The following is a 5,436-nucleotide window of genomic DNA, read 5'->3' as shown; positions in this document are numbered from 1 at the left end:
GCTTCACATCCTTGATGACTACACCCAATATCCCTGAAGAAGAAGAAGAGATGCCTCGAGTAGATGTGTGTTTATTTTATTATTTGATTAGTAGATATAATTTGTTATTATCAGTAACAATTATATGCTAACTTGTATCAATCTCATGTTTCTAAACATATGTAGGTTGTGTATCAAAATATTCAAAACATACCTGCTCTACCAAAGACATACATCAAGAGTCCTGCAAAGCTGAAGAGAAAACGTGGAGATGAGGTAAACATGAATAGTTCAATTAAATAGTTCATTTTTATGTTAACTTTTCAAATGTGAATTATATAATATAACTAATATTAATCGTGGTTTGTTTTTCTTGTGTAGGATCCTTCAGAGCCAAGCAGTGCGGCGAAGAGGATTGATTTTGATGATCCATCAGCAGCTTAGGATGTTATAGATAGTTTTGGGATGCTTACATGTCTAGTTGGCATGTATATTTTGTATATGGACATACATTCACGTATTTAGACATACATTTTGTTTCAGTTGGCGTTTATGCCATATTTGTGTATGGACATACATTTGTAATCATTTGACATTTTTATATATACAGAAGTTGATATTCAATCATATAAATTGTTGCTCATCTGTGTGTGGTGTTGTCATGGAAATCTTTAATCTTCATTCCAATAATTAACAATGGTTAATAATGGCTATTTAATAAACAATACAATTCATTTCATTTCATCGTAATTGTTGTTTTTATAATGAACGATATAATTCATTTAATGAACAATACAATACAATTTATTTAATGAACAATACAATTCATTTAATGAACAATACCCTATGCATGCTCCTATTTTTCCCCCCCACTCGATTGAACGCTCGGGGTCATACCCTACCGGCGTCGTCCCTTGAGCGCCCTAAGTGCTCAAAATTGTCAAACTTTGATGGGCCCTAACTCGGAATCCATGGCACCTGCGAATGATCTGTTTGAACCTACGAGGCCACGAGAGGGGTCCCTACAAAAGCCTATCTTGGTATTTCAAGTTGCCCTACGGTTTTATTAGGGCAACAATTTTTCGGTTGGCAAAATAATCGTCAGTCTCACTCAATGGAATGTTGTCGCATGGTCGATTTCTCGTTCAGCTCGTCGTGATGACGAACCGTTGGCTCTGACATGTCCAGTTAGGCATTATTACCCTATGCATGCTCCTATTTCCCCCCCCCACTTGATCGAACGCTCGGGGTCATACCCTATCGGCGTCGTCCCTTGAGCACCTTAAGTGCTCAAAATTGTCAAACTTTGACAGGCCCTACCTCGAAATCTGTGGCACCTGCGAATGATCCGTTTGAACCTACGGGGCCACGAGAGGGGTCCCTAAAAAAGCCTATCTCGGTATTTCAAGTTGCACTACGGTTTTATTAGGGCAATAATTTTTTGGTTGGCAAAAAAATCGTCAGTCTCACTCAATGGAATGTTGTCGCATGGTCAATTTCTCGTTCAGCTCGTCACGATGATGAACCGTCAGCTCTGGCATGTCCAGTTAGGTATTATTACCCTACGCATGCTCCTATTTTCCCCCCCACTCGATCGAACACTTGGGGTCATACCCTACCGGTGTTGTCCCTTGAGTGCCCTAAGTGCTCAAAATTATCAAACTTTGACGGGCCCTAACTCGGAATCCATGGCACCTACGAACGATCCGTTTGAACCTACGGGGCCATGAGAGAGGTCCCTACAAAGCCTATCTTGATTTTTCAAGTTTCCCTACGGTTTTATTAGGGCAGCAATTTTTCAGTTGGTGAAAAAATCGTCAGTCTCACTCAATGGAATGTTGTCGCGTGGTCGATTTCTCATTCTGCTCGTCGCGATGACGAACCGTCGGCTCTGACATGTCTAGTTAGGCATTATTACCCTATGCATGCTCTTGTTTTGCCCCCCCACTCGATCGAATGCTCGGGGTCATACCCTACCGGCGTCGTCCCTTGAGCGCCCTAAGTGCTCAAAATTATCAAACTTTGACGGGCCCTAACTTGGAATCCGTGACACCTGCAAATGATCCGTTTGAACCTACGGGGCCACGAGAGAGGTCCCTACAAAAGCCTATCTTGGTTTTTCAAGTTGCCCTACGGTTTTATTAGGGAAGAAATTTTTCAGTTGGCGAAAAAATCGTCAGTCTCACTCAATGGAATGTTGTCGCGTGGCCGATTTCTCGTTCTGCTCATCGCGATGACAAACCGTCAGCTCTGACATGTCTAGTTAGGCATTATTACCCTACTCATGCTCCTGTTTTTCCCTCCCACTCGATCGAACACTCGGGGTCATACCCTACCGGCGTCGTCCCTTGAGAGCCCTAAGTGCTCAAAATTGTCAAACTTTGACGGGCCCTAACTCAGAATCTGTGGCACCTGCAAATGATCCATTTGAACTTACAGGGCCACAAGAGAGGTCCCTACAAAAGCCTATCTCGATTTTTCAAGTTGCCCTACGGTTTTATTAGGGCAAAAAAATTTCAGTTGGCAAAAAAATCGTCAGTCTCACTCAATGGAATGTTGTCGCTTGGCCGATTTCTCGTTCTACTCGTCACGATGATGAACTGTCGGCTCCGACATGTCCAGTTAGGCATTATTACCCTACTCATGCTCCTATTTTGCCCCCCCACTCGATCAAACGCTCGGGGTCATACCCTACCAATGTTGTCCCTTGAGCACCCTAAGTGCTCAAAATTGTCAAACTTTGATGGGCCCTAACTCAAAATCTGTGGCACCTGCGAATGATCCATTTGAACCTACGGGGCCACGAGAGAGGTCCCTACAAAAGCCTATCTCGGTATTTCAATTTTCCCTACAATTTTATTAGGGCAGAAATTTTTTCGGTTGGCGAAAAAATCATCAATCTCACTCAATGGAATGTTGTCGTGTGGCCGATTTCTTGTTCTGCTCATCGCGATGATGAACCGTCGGCTCCAACATGTCGAGTTAGGCATAATTACCCTACGCATGCTCCTGTTTTGCCCCCCCACTTGATCGAACGCTCGGGGTAATACCCTACGCATGTGACATCCATGAGAGAAAAGCTTCATATGAGAGAAAAGCTTCATTTTATCTCAATACAGTTGTGCCTATTTCATTATTAGAAAAAATAAATATACAAAGATCTGTTATTAGTATCCTCTATATTATGGATTTGAATTGATGTTCTCATTTAGTTATTATCTGTTCAACTTTTCTTCATAAGGCACAACCATGTGGTGGTTATCATATCAGGACAACCATCCATGACTTTCAAAGTAATTGATATTTATTCCTACACCTCACACTCACAAGATTAATAATGAAATGACATTTATGATTCATCAAATGCTGACAAAGTCTAATCAAATTTCAACTTCAAGATGTATACAACATATCATATTCAACTTCAAGATGCATACAACTTACCATATTCAAGCTCATGCCAACCACCACTTGGATATTGTTATATGTCTATTAAAGTACAATTTATGTTATAAAACCATATAATCTTACAAAAAAGCCATCATAGACCATCTATGTCGATTAAAGTACAATTCATTTGTAACAGGGGCACACTCACAATCTGAAGTTGCAAAGCCCTGCAAGAAGCATCAAATTAGAAATTTACTAATCTGACTCATACTACTGTCAAAAGCATCAAATATGCTACTGCTAGAGAACACCATGCTCCATTCTAGAGAGAATAGTAGGTGCATCTGATGTCAGCATCTGAAAATGAAACAATGTTATTCAATTGCCAAAATCTAACTGACTTTATTTTATAAACCATGAATGAATACAAATAAACAATGTTACCTAAGTGAAAGTTCGATGACCACCTTGACTAGTAGGTGTTGATGTTGAAGGCCCAACATTAACAAATGTCAAATGTCAAATGTTTGATTCAACAGACCACCTTGACCATCAATGTCAAATGTTTGATTCAATAGATCATCTGTCATGACAATTTGATCCACTGCAGATGTGTCCTGGCCACATGCATTTGAATCATCTTCATGATAATAAACACAACAAGACCTACAATTTAATCTCATTAATGCACAAAGGAATATGTACCATCACCAAGAGAGGGTCTTGTCAACGACGAATGATCTAGCATGAACCTGTATTTTTAAGAATTGTTAGTCTACACATAAAATGCATGGATGAACATAAAGGATTTATGACAATCACTTCAACTGAAATGCATGATAATAAATGAAAAGGTGGGATTATATACCATAAAAATACGTCCCTTCGAATTATATCAACAGAACCCACTATGTTGATGCAAAAATCATAATGTGATACTGTTGTATATCATCAAAAAAGACCTTCATGAGCATAAAGGTTATGCAATAATTATATCATAAAAAATTATCAAATAGTGTTATCTAATAACAAAAATTGTAAAGCTCATCAAATGCATGATAATAAGTCGTGTTGCAAAAATACGTCCCTTCCAATTATATCGAGTGTACTCGCTATGTGCATGTAAAAACCGTTTTGCCAAAAAAAAACATTCATCAATAGACCTGCCTTTTGAACACATCCTTAATATACACGTAACAAACTTGAACATTAAGGTTTAATGATCATTGTTTGAAATGAAATGCATGATAAAAAAAATAAGGCACCATTAAAGACCTACTACTCAAGTGTGCCTAAAGGGTCATCTCTTTGTTTAAGAGTATCCAGTATTGCTTCATGATCAACAGTAGTCACTCTCCATAGCTCTTTGCTCTTCGTTTTTGCTTGATGCTTCAACAACTTGACATTTGTAGCTATAATAAGGTGTGAATACATTATAATGGTTTTGTGTCTCTCATAGTCTTCAAATGCAGGTATGCCATTCTTTCTAATCATGTATGTTCGCAACCAAGTTCCCACAACAACAACTGAACCTGTAGGATATGTGAACCCATCATCATCTGTCACTGGTTGTGTTAGCTTTTGTTTTCCCTGTACACATCGTGCCAACCAATATTTTGATCTCTCTTCATTCCCTTGCAGTGCAACAACTGCAAAAACATGTCCTGGCTGTACAAGATCTGATAGACGATCATACTCAAGTGAACTTTCCATGTCAATGTTTGACAAGGATATTGTTTGAGATAAAGGAGTTAGATAGTGGGGAACCCACGTATCAAGCCACTCACTTGACTTGCACTAATCCCAATCACACCGAACACAACTCTGACAAAAACAATCCAACACTCATGTCCAAATGGTCCATGTACTTGCATCTGAGCTGAGAAATGAATGCATCTTTGAAGAATCTTTAATTGTTTGACAATCCAATATATCTCCCACTGTTCCCTCCTCAACCAACCAAAAGAATCTGCTCACTGCTGAATCAAGAGTACCTCCAAGTGACAATGCTAAACTACACCAATCAACAATAGAACGTGCATCAGAGAAATTTGCACCTAAAATCCT

The 5,436-nt window shown here is 39.3% G+C and overlaps 1 long non-coding RNA gene across 1 annotated transcript; it reads left to right on the top strand.

Moving 5' to 3' along the window:
• Nucleotides 1–202: 202 nt before the first annotated feature.
• On the top strand, nt 203–521 carry LOC131875680 (uncharacterized). Its single transcript, XR_009372473.1, has 2 exons — nt 203–255; nt 361–521. It is a non-coding gene; the product is annotated as an uncharacterized LOC131875680 (long non-coding RNA).
• Nucleotides 522–5,436: the final 4,915 nt, after the last annotated feature.

This window comes from Cryptomeria japonica, chromosome 5 (genome assembly GCF_030272615.1).
Source record: "Cryptomeria japonica chromosome 5, Sugi_1.0, whole genome shotgun sequence".
NCBI lineage: Eukaryota > Viridiplantae > Streptophyta > Pinopsida > Cupressales > Cupressaceae > Cryptomeria > Cryptomeria japonica.
This window is presented reverse-complemented; position numbering and strand designations above follow the sequence as displayed.